The sequence below is a fragment of the Mustela erminea genome, chromosome 7 (assembly GCF_009829155.1).
Source record: "Mustela erminea isolate mMusErm1 chromosome 7, mMusErm1.Pri, whole genome shotgun sequence".
NCBI lineage: Eukaryota > Metazoa > Chordata > Mammalia > Carnivora > Mustelidae > Mustela > Mustela erminea.
In genome coordinates, this window is record NC_045620.1 from 67579594 (window position 1) to 67591750 (window position 12157).

Here is a 12157-nt window from a genome sequence, read left to right on the forward strand (position 1 = left end):
AAGTAGCAAAGCAGAGACACCAACCTGCATATTCATGTTGACTATATATCTAACAAGGGTGGGCACTTCTTTGGCCTGGGACACAGTGTGGATGAGACTGACATGCTCCCTGCCTCTTGCAGGTGCTGACCCAGTGAAGGTGAGAGTCCTGAGCTATCATCAGAGGGGCTTCAGGGAAGCTAGGAAATCCAAAGGATATGCACCTCCTACTGAAACGACTCTGTCTGTTAAACAGCCCTGTGCAGAAACATGCCTGCACCCAGAGGCCAGAGGCCCCAGGAGACCAGCCCCTGGGTTTGCCAGAGCATCTCAGTTTAGGGTGAAGGGGTTTAAGGCTGTCATTCTGTATCTGTTATCACCCTTGAGGAGTCATGATCTATGCAGGTCTATGTGGAAGAGTGCGTGCACAAGCCCCAGGGGTTGGGGTATAGAAGGGCACTGCATCCCACCGAGGGTGGAGCAGATCTGGATGCTCACACTGGCTTCCGCCTGGCTTGAATGATGCAGCTGTGGTGAAGTCATACATGGCAGCAGGTTCAGGAGCTGGTGGGAGGCCCAAGAGAACGGCCCAGTCTTCAACTTGCTATAAAGCATATCCTGGTGGGGCCGGATGCAGGGAGCCCAACCAGATGCCAAGGCTGTTAATGGACTCACACACAGAGGCAAAGATCACTCCACAGATGAAGAGATTACATGGGAATCAGGCTCAGCTTACATGGGAAGTTTTAGAACCTGCTTATATTTTCTGTTCTGAGCATCTTTATACCAAGAAGAGTGTAATATGGTGCAGAGGAAAAGGGCAAAGACTGGGACATCAGGGAGTCCAGGGGTTGAAACCTCACCCCACCACATACCAGTGCTAAGCCTCAGTTTCTCCATATATAAAATGGGGATAAAAGAAAACTTTAATTAAATGGACTGCAAACACAGCACGCACAAGCACTTGCTGAGAACAGCTGTCAGTTTCTGCAGCTTGTTGCCCACCTCATACTAATGCATGTTTTTGCTTAAACGTCAACAAAAGCATGCACAACCAGCATGTCCTGGTATCGGGGGAGTTTGAATCTATCTCATGAAGACAGTCTGCTTGTGCAAGAGGCTCACGTTAGAGCCAGTGTTACCCAAGATCAAGACATCTGGATTCCCAGAGGACCCCTGTGCTTGTCGAGCAAGGAGAACCAAACCACTGCCAGGTAACTGGTGAGAACATACTCCAGGCCACAGCAGAATGTCCACCCCTTGGGACTGTGGAGTGCGCACATGGAGGACCTGTGCACATGAAGAACCTTCCTCTTCACTCAGATACCCCAAGGGGTAATACTCTAGAGCTGTTATGATGGAATGTCTTCTCTACTGGGCCCAAGGGCTTGCCTTTCTAAACACATGTTCTCCAACTCCTAGTAAAATTCAAGGACATGCCAGAAGAAAGAAAACCATAATGAGAAAGGTAATGTGGCAAACACCCTATAATTTCCAGCACCCCTTTTCCTTGAACTCCAAGTGCACCTCAGGCCACCTCAATGCTCCCCTACCAGCTTTCTGCCCTCTAGCACCATCCCCAACCTCTGCTGTTCTGACAGCTCTAGTCCAGGGAAAGGAAAACTTATTCTTCAAACTTAGACCCGAGTGGATCTCTTCAGGGGTTCTCACTGATTTAAAAGGGACTGAGCCTCCAGCCCCCTCTGTAGTTCACAGCACTCATCAGTGTGATCAGTAGTGGGGGCACTTACAGAATCCAGGGGAGTCCTGCGTCTAATGAAGCCTCCATGGGTGGGGGGCTGCCCCACTCCCTCTCTCTGAACCCTAACTGTAATCACAGGCTCCTGGCAAAATTTCATCATTAGTTGCAGCTTATATTAAAAAATTCTACAAAACTTCATTCATGTAAAGAATGAGAATAGTTTTAATAAGGTATTTTACAGGTTCTAATCCATTATATTTACCTACAGAAGGCAAAGAAAAATATCTGTATGATAATTGACTCTCTCTGCTTGACTTATTTCACTCAGCATAATCTCTTCCAGTCCCGTCCATGTTGCTACAAAAGTTGGGTATTCGTCCTTTCTGATGGAGGCATAATACTCCATAGTGTATATGGACCACATCTTCCTTATCCATTAATCTGTTGAATGGTTTCACTTATTTGTGGAGCATAACAAAAAGCATGGAGGACATGGGGAGTTAGAGAGAAGGGGGTTGGGGTAAATTGGAAGGGGAGGTGAATCATGAGCGACTATGGACTCTGAAAAACAATCTGAGGGGTTTGAAGTGGCGGGGGTGGGAGGTCGGGGTACCAGGTGGTGGGTATTATAGAGGGCACGGATTGCATGGAGCACTGGGTGTGGTGAAAAAATAATGATACTGTTATGCTGAAAATAAATAAATTTAAAAAAATTTATATATATTAAAAAAAACACTGATGAAAGATAACCAAAAAAAAAAAAAAAAGAAAAAAAGAAAAATATCTGTAAACTGACTGCATAACCTGAGCACATAATTACGTACGAAAGCCTTGGCGTTCATCCCTACAGACCCGCCAATCCCACCACACCCTACAGGCCATGTTCAGATCCCTGTGGTATTTGTTCTCAGACCTTGTACCTTCTTTCACAATGCCCAGCAATGCTGTTAGCAACTTGTTTATAAGATGTCTGCCTAACATTCCCTTCCCTTTCAAGACGGCGAGCTAAGCAGGATGAGCTCTGTGCCAGTTACATCCATTGCTCTCCTACCAGCACCTAGGACAGTGCCTGCAGCAAGGAATGGAACACAACGCAGGACCAAGACAGCTGACAAAATGAGAGATGTTTCTGCAGATGACTGACAGATGTACCAAGAGAATGAAAAACAGTAAATCATCCAGTTCCAGAAATGGATCTATTCTTACAATCTGATTTAAGACTGGGGAAATCCTCTAGGAAACTGATACCTAACTTTGTAAAAAATAAATAGTCCTTATCATGACCCTTCTCAATGGAAACTGAGGGAGGACTGAAGGAAGCTATATTTTCTTTACAAAGCAATACAACTTTGAAAAGATTAAAAACAGAGGTAAATTTGGCCCAGGTGAAGGTATTTCAGTGAGGACAAATCTAGGTGTGCTTCTCTTGTACTTCTTCCAATGCCTGTGGCTACTTGGTTAGTCATGAGTCCTGGAGAAAGCTGACTCTACCTTTGCCTGTGATTCTCACCTGAGATTCTCAGGGTGAATGATGACAATTACAATTAACTTCTAAGAAAATTACAAACCAGTGATCACAGAACCACAAATGCAGTTTATGTTTAAAAATAAGTCAAGGACACCTGGGTGGCTCAATCAGTGAAGTGCCTGCCTTCAGCTCAGGTCATGGTCTTGGGGTCCTGGGATCAAATCCCACGGCAGGCTCTCTGCTCCATGGGGAGTCTGCATCTTCCTCTCACTCTTCTTCTGTGCTCTCCACCCCACCTCAAATAAATAAATAAAATCTTTAAAAAAATAAAAGTAAATCAAAGTGAATCTGAATACCAATGCTCATGTGCCAGATCATCTGAAAAATCTTAGAACCATTCCCAAATACCTGTCTTGAAAATGTCATCTGATCACTGAGATCTTTTGCTTTCTAGTGTCCTGCAAATGGGAGAACATGGACAAAGAATTCAGCGTCTCAGAGCTAGTGCTTCTTCCCAGATGACGCAAAAACTGACAAATATAAAATTCAATAATAGCTGAAGATTTCAACACCCTACTCTCAATAAGTGATGAACTAAGCAGAGTATCAACAATGATACAAAATATTTGAAGAACACCATTAACCAACTGGATCTAATAGAAATCTATAGAGTACTCCACCCAACAGAACGAACAGCCTTCTCAAGTGCACATGAGAGATTCTACAGAATAGACTACAACTAGGCCATAAAACAAGTCTGGATAGATTTAAATGGCTTGAAATTACAGAAAGTATGTTTTCTGACAGCCATGGAAGGAAATTAGAAGTAAATAAGAGAAGGAGATTTGGGAAAGTCACAAATATGTGGAAATTAAATACTATGTTCCTAAATAACCAATGAAATGGCTGTATTGATGTCAGAGAAAAACAGATTTTAAGAGGAAACTGTTACCAGAGATAAACAGAGTCTTTCTGTAATGATAAATTGGTAAATCCATCAGGAAGACAGAACACTTATAAACAGGTATGTACTTAAAATCAGAGCCTCAATACACATGAAGCAAAAATTGATAAAATTGAGAAAGGCAATTCAATAATAATTGTGGCAACTTTAATAATTGGGGACCTCACTTTCAAAAATGGATAGAAAAATAGGCAGAAACTCAACAATGATGTAAAGGACTTGAGCAAGTCTATAAATCAATTACAATATATTTATATACGTACCACTCCATTCAACGACAAAATACATAGCTGCCTTCCCTGCTATAGACATGACACCATATGGCAGGCCATAAAATAAGACTCAATAAATTTAGAATGAGTTAATTCAAATAAAATGCACTCTTTAATCACAATGGAAGTAAGTTAAAAATCAAAAGTAGAAAGAATTTGGGGAAATTTACAAACACACAGAAATTATACAATGCACTGCTAAATAACCAATCAAGTCAAAGAAGAAATAACAAGTGATAACATACTTTGAGATGAATAAAAAAAGACAACTTATCAAGACATGTGAGATACAACTAAAACACTGCCTAAAAGAACTTATACCTATAAACACCCACATAAAGAAGATCTTAAGCCAATATCATAGCTTTCCACTATATGAAACTAGAAAAAGAGAAAAAAAAACTGAAAGAAAACAGAAGAAGGAACATAATAAATATTAAAGCAAAAATTAATGAAATATAGAATAGGAAAACATTTTGAAAATCAATGAAACAAAAGTTGATTCTTTAAAAAAGATCAACAAAATTGACAGACCTTCAGCTAAATAAAAGGAGAGAAGATTCAAATTATTAAAATAAAAAATGAAAGAGCATTACTACCAGTCTTAGAGAAACAAGAAGGATAAAAAAAGAATATTATGAATAATTATATTTCAAAAAATAGATAACTTAGATGAAATGGACAAATTCCAAAAAAGACCAAACCACTGAATTTAAATCAACACGACATAGAAAATCTGACTACCTTTACAATAAGTAAAAGGATTGAATTAGTCACTTAAAATTTCGCACAAATAAAAGCCCAGGCCCAGTTATATTTACTGTTGCATCCTATCAAACATTTATAAAAGAATTGATAACAAACTTTCCCTTTCCAAATTGTTCTTCAAAAAATAAAAAATGGTCATAACTCCCAACTCAGTCTATGAGGCCAATATTATCCTGAAAGTCAAACCAGACAGAGACTCACAATAGAAGAAAACTATAGACTGACATCACTTACGAATATAAACACAAAAATTACCAAGACAATACTAGCTAATCACATCCAAAAAATGTAAAATTGAGATTTATGCAAAGAATGTGGTTTACTATATGAAAATAAACTAATTTAATGGCTGATCCCTTGGCACAGAGAGAGCCTACAGCAATTGAAAAAATAAAAACAAACCCCAGCAAATCCTGAGGAAGAGAGAAAATCTGATTTCCGGAGTTACCACATTATTAGAATCAATGTCCAGTTTTGAATCTATCCCTAAAAAAAGGCCCAAAGCAGATCTACTGGACAAAGACCTTAAAACAAGTATCTAAAGAACTAAAGAAAGATGTGGAGAAAGTCAATAAAGCAATGTATGAACAAAATGGAAATGTTAATAAAGGAGAAAACCTAAAAAGAAACAAAAATAAATTCTGGAGCTGAGAAGTACAGTAATTGAGAGTCACTAGGATTCAAAGGCAGGATTCAGCAGGCAGAAGAAAGAATTGGAAAACTTGAAGGCAGGTCAATGGAAATTATTGAGTTTGAGGAACAGAAAGAGAAAAGACTGAAGTAAAATGAACAGACCTTCAGCTAAATAAAAGGAGAGAAGATTCAAATTATTAAAATAAAAAACGAAAGAGCATTACTACCAGTCTTAGAGAAACAAGAAGGATAAAAAAAGAATATTATGGGCACCACCAAGCAAAACAAACCTAGGCATTGTGGGAGTCCCAGAAGGAGAGAGAAAAAAGGAAGCAGAGAGAATATCTGAAGAAATAGTGACTCTAAAGTTCCCAAATTTGATGAAAAGACATGAATATAAACATTCAAGGAGTCAATGAACTGCAAACAGGATGAAATACCCACACTGAGATACATTATAATCAAACTGTTGAAGTCCAAAGATAAAAAGAATCATGGAAGCAGCAAGTCATCACATGCAGGAGATCCCCAATAAAGCAGACTTCTCTCAGAGAGTCTAGAAGGCAGAAGGCAGTGGGCTGATACAGTCAATGTGCTAAAAAGAAAAATGTCAACCAAGAACATTATATGTGGCAAAGTTGCTCTTCAAAAGGGAAGGATAAATTAAGCTATCTCCAGATAAACAAAACCTGAGTTCATTACCACCAGCTCTGCCCTGCAAGAAATATTTGTTCAAGGGTGTCCTGCAGGGTGAATGAAAGGGCACTAGACAGTAATCTGAAGCCATATGAAGAAATATCTTAGTAAAGGTAAACACATGGGCACATGGGTTTATAACTCCACTTTTTATTTTCTATGTACTTAAGAGACTAATACCTTTCTTTTTTGGGGGGAGATAAAGGTTTGTTTTATTGAATGACTGATCTGTGTAAATGCCGAGGCCACTATGTATAGACAAAAGAGGGGGAACTTTGGTTCTTGGCCTCTTCCTCGTTGGACAGAGTCATAATTTCCTCCTTCTTGGCCTGGAGCCGCTCTTCAAGGCACTTAGGTACTTTCTTAGTCTTAGACCTGCAGGCCTCAGCTCAGTCCCAGAAGCTTCTTGTCAGCCTTGTATGACATCAGCCTATGGATGTGTTCAATGAGAATGTGTTTGTTTTTCCACATGTTACCTCCATTTTCAAGTACAGGCTGTGACACATGTGGCTGTCAGTCTTCCTAGGTTCACAGTATCTTCTAAGCAGCCAGCACATAATTCTCATCCTCCTCATCTAGGTAATCTTCCTGGTCATCTGAGTGCTAGCAGTAGCCTTTCATTCCCCCTGTGCCCATATGCCGGCTTTCCAGTGGGGCCAAAGTGTTTTTCTGCCATGGACTCCAGGAATGGATAGTCACAGGCTCCCCGATGATCAGCCCATCTTTGATCAGCTTCCAGATCTGCTGATGGGAGATGGCTCTAGTAATTACGTTGGTCTCATTGAGATCCAACCAGACCTTCTTTTTGCTACAATGGAGGACACCGGAGGTAAGCCTCTTCCAAAGCTGAGCATGGCAGCGGCCATGGTGGTGGAAAGACCGAACTCCAATCTAATACATTTTATTTTTATTTTTTGAGAAGAATTAATCTACTTCTTTGCTTTTTAAAAAATTCTTTTAAGTAGGCTTCCACACCCAGCATGGGGCTTGAACTCATGACCCTAAGATCAAAAGTTGCATGCTCTACTGACTTAGTGAGGTGCTATTTTTTTTTTTTAAGATTTTATGTTTTTATTTGAGAGAGAGTGTGTGTGCACAAACAGGGGGAAAGGGGAAGAGAAGGGAGAAGTAAACTCTTCATGTAGCAGGGAGCCCAATTCAGGGCTCAATCCAGGACCTGGGATCATGACCTGAGCTGAGGGCAGACTCTTAACCGACTGAGCCACCCAGGTGCCCCACCCTAAAATGTTTCTTAAAAAGGAATTGGTAGTCAAAGACCTTGCAATGTTGTAGTTTTGGTTTGTAATTCCTCATTTTGTTTCTACATTATATAAACAGAATGATGTATTTTTTAATTACTAGTTTGTGTTTTTGGACACACAATGCATAAAGATGTTATTCTGTGACATGAACAACTGAAACAGAGAAAGACAGACTTGTAAGGGGCCTGGGGTTTTGTGTGTTACTAAAGCTAAGATGGTATAAATCCAAATTAAAGTGTTACAACTTTAGGATGTCAAATGTTATTCCCATGGGAACCACAAAGGATGGGCTACAGAATATGTACAAAGGGAAAGAAGAAAGGAACTGAAACATTTCACTACCAAAAAAAATCAACTAAACACAAAAGAAGACTGTAATGCATGAAATTAGTGATAAAAATCTATAAGATATAGAAAAAAAACCAGCAAAATAACAGAAGAAAGTTTTTCCTTGTCATCCTTAAAAGGAAGGCAATTCTTAAATAAGCTACAATGTGGAGGAACCTTGACATTTTGCTAAGTGAAATAAGCCGATCATGAAAAGACAAATGCTCTATGATTCCACTACTCAGAAGAGTCAAAATCATAGAGACAGAAAGTAGAATGGTGGTTTCTAGAGGCTGGGGAGAGCCGTAATGGGGAGGAGCTGTTTATTGGGGAGTGACTGTTTAACGGGAACAGACTTCTTGTTTTGCATAGTGAAAAGCATTCAGGAGACAGACAGTGGGGATGGTTGCACGACAATATGAATGTAGTTAATAATGAACTGCACACTTAAAAATGGTTAAGATGATAAATTTTCTGTTGTGTGTATTTTATAACCAAAAAAATGAAAAAGAGGGCGCACAAAAACTTGTCCACCAATGTTCATAGCAGCATTATTTCTAATAACCAAAAAGCAGAAATATCCCAAATGTTCATCAGTTGATGAGCAAATAAAAAAACATGGTGGCACCTGGGTGGCTCAGTTGGTTAAAGCCTCTGCCTTCGGCTCAGGTCATGATCTCAGGGTCCTGGAACTGAGCCCCACATTGGGCTCCTTGCTCAGCAGGGAGTCTGCTGCTCCCCTGCCTGCCATTCCCCATTCTTGTGCTTGCTCTTTGTCTCTCTCTCACACTCACTTTAATAAATAAATAAAATCTTTTTAAAAAATGTGGTATATACATATGATAGAATATTATTCAGCCATAAAAAGGAATGAAGTACTGATTCATGCTACAATTTGGATCAACTGTGAACACTACGTCGCAAAAGACCACAACCTCAATGAAATACCCAGAACGGGCAAATCCCTGGAGATGGAAAGTAGATTAGTGTTTGCCTAGGGCTGGGGGGTGGGGAGCTGGGGGAAGAGAGGTAGAGTGGGAAGAGACTGCTAGTGGGCACAAGGTTTCTTTTGGGTGAGATGGGTACATTCTAAAGTTAGATTATGTTCATAGTTGCACACTCTATATAAATCCTCCAACACCTGTTGACAGTGCACTTTAAACAGGTGAAGTTTATGGTACATAAAATTATATGTCAACAAAGCTCTTGGATTAAAAAAAAAAGTGTTTACCAGAAAATTAAAAAAAAAAAAAAGGTGAGATAGCTTTTTGGAACAGAAGATGTGATACAATTTGTCTCCAGCAATCCCACACTAAAACAAATGCTAAAGGAAGGAGGATATGATCTCAGATGGAAGCTGAAGATGTGGACAGGAACAGAGAGCAATACACAGGTGGGTAAATCTGAGTATGGACAAGAGGGGTAAGGAGTCTGGATTTCAGCCAGAGGCCCTGTGCACAGATGGCACAAATGTGTCCCTGGCCCTGCTCTCTTTCATACAACGTTCCATTTCTTTCCAGCCCAGGGCCTTTGCAGATGCTGTTCTTCTGCTCAAACATGCTCTTCCCTACCCTCACACCCTACTTGTTTGCCATATTAATTCCAACTTATCCTCAATTTCGTTTCCTCACAAAGACTGATGTGTCCCTTCAGGATGACCCAGGACCTCCCACAGCACACCTCCTGGTAACAGCATTTGCCAATTTTAATCATTATCTTGTTCGCATGATTCTTTGATCCAGTTCTGTTTTATAGATTTAAGCCTGCTTACATTCCCTATACATTTAATCAATTTTTCCTTTTCTTGAGAAAAAAGATAAAAATAAACTGTGACTTAACTATTGTTCTCTAGTGAGTCACACCAGGATCCGCCTGTACCTTTTTTAGAAAAATAAGTTTCACATTACTGAGGCAAATGGAATGTGTAATGCTTGCAAAGCTCCTGTGAGAAATCTCTCTTCAAAAATTGTGGCAGTTCCATGATTCATGATAGATATTATTATCCTCCAGATCAGCCTTGACCACTGTATCCACCCCAAAGTGACAGGGCTATCAAGGATGGTTTTACCACAGCCATTTCTCTGACACCTAGATGCATGTGCACAAAACCTTCTCTGTCTACCTGTCAGAAAGGAAGCGGGGGGTGGGGAGTGGTGGATAGATCCATTTTGACATTTGGGAGAAAAGAAAGCCAAGAAGTCTTACGAGCAAAGGGTTGAAACCAAAGAACTCAGACATTGAGTCACAGTGCTTTGAGTGAAGCAAGAGGGGAAAGTAAAGGAACATACTGGGTGGTCAGTTTTGAAGTTTCCAGTATCCTGTAATTGTTTATCTTATGAAACACTAAAATTAGGCTTGGCCTAGGGAAGCGAGTCATCCCGTATCAAAACTTGAAGACTAAGTCAGCACTGGGAATGTACAAACAGGTGCTCGGTAAATACTGCTGAATGGAGGAAGGAAGGTGGGGCAGGGGGGAGGAACCAGATGCACCTATAACACTTGCTAGATAAAAGAATCACCTCCTGATAAAAATGAGACAGTCTCAATTACCCAGTCAATTCCCAAGGCCACTTCTCACTCCACTTAGCTAAACTATGTCACACTTCTTCAGTCCGAGTTCTGCCTGTCCACTGTCTTCCTTTAGACGTTACTGAGGGACAATCATGCAGAGCTAAAGTTCGATGGCCTTCAGGAGTGAAGGAATATGGATGCAGAGGACGGCCCTGCTCCAGATGCCTTGGCCTCATCCTCAGGCTTCCCTTTGGCTATGGGCTGGGTAGGAACAGCAAGGAATTCTGGAAAGAATGAGGCACTGGCCACATTTCACTGGCATGTTTCTTTGCAAAGAAACGAGTTTCTTGATGAAGTCCAGGAAGTTCATTTTCGCTTTTGTTCCCTTTGCCTTTGGAGACATTTTGCTTTGAAAGAAGTTGCTGTGGCCAATGTCGAAAAGGTTACTGCTTATGTTCTCCTCTAGGATTTTGATGGACTCCTGTCTCACATTGAGGTCTTTAATCCATTTAGAGTTAATCTTTGTGTATGGTGCAAGAGAATGATCGAGTTTCATTCTTCTATATATATACTTCATCAAGATAAAAAGCTTCTGCACAGCAAAGGAAACAGTCAACAAAACAAAAAGACAACCCACTGAATGGGAAAAAGATATTTGCAAATGACACTACAGATAAAGGGCTGGTATCCAAAATCTATAAAGAATGTCTCAAACTCAACACCATCAAACAAATAAGTCAAAAAATGGGCAGAAGACATGAATAGACACTTCTCCAAAGAAGAAATACAAATGGCTAACAGACACATGAAAAATGTTCAACATCATCAGCCATCAGAGAAATTCAAATTAAAACCACAGTGAGATATCACCTTACACCAGTTAGAATGGCAAAAATCAACAAGACAAGAAACAACAAACGTTGGGGAGGTTGTGGCAAAAGGTGAACCCTCTTACACTGTTGGTGAGAATGCAAGCTGGTGCAGCCACTTAGGAAAGCAGTGGGGAGCCTCCTCAAAAAGTTAAAAATAGAGCTACCCTATGACCCAGCAATTGCACTACTGGGTATTTACCCCAAAGATACAGATACAGTAAAAAGAAAAAGCACATGCCCCTCAATGTGTATCACAGCAATGCCTACAATAGCCAAACTGTGGAAAGAGCTGAGATATTCTCCAACAGAGGACTGGATAAAGAAGATGTGGTGCATATATACAAAGGAATATTATTCAGCCATCAGAAAGGATGAATACTCGACATTTGCATTCGACATGGATGGGACTGGAGGAGATTATGCTGAGTGAAAGAAGTCAAACAGAGAAGACAATTATATGGTTTTGCTTATTTGCAGAACATAAGGAATAACATGGACATTAGGAGAAGGAAGGGAAAAATGAAGGGGGGGAATCGGAGGGGGCGACGAACCATGAGAGACTATGAACTCTGGGAAACAAACTGAGGGTTTTAGAGGGGCGTGGGGTGAGGGGATGGTCAGCCTGGTGATGGATATCAAGGAGGGCACGTACTGCATGGAGCACTGGGTGTCATACATAAACAATGACTCATGGAACACTCCA

General features: G+C 40.4%; 1 protein-coding gene and 1 pseudogene across 6 annotated transcripts in view; both read right to left on the minus strand.

The window, feature by feature from the left end:
- The window catches only part of CRACDL (CRACD like), a 130315-nt gene that overhangs the window by 57081 nt on the left and 61077 nt on the right, over window positions 1-12157 (minus strand). The gene's annotated exons all lie outside the window — the stretch shown is intronic.
- The window catches only part of LOC116596363, a 67235-nt pseudogene continuing 61754 nt past the window's right edge, over window positions 6677-12157 (minus strand).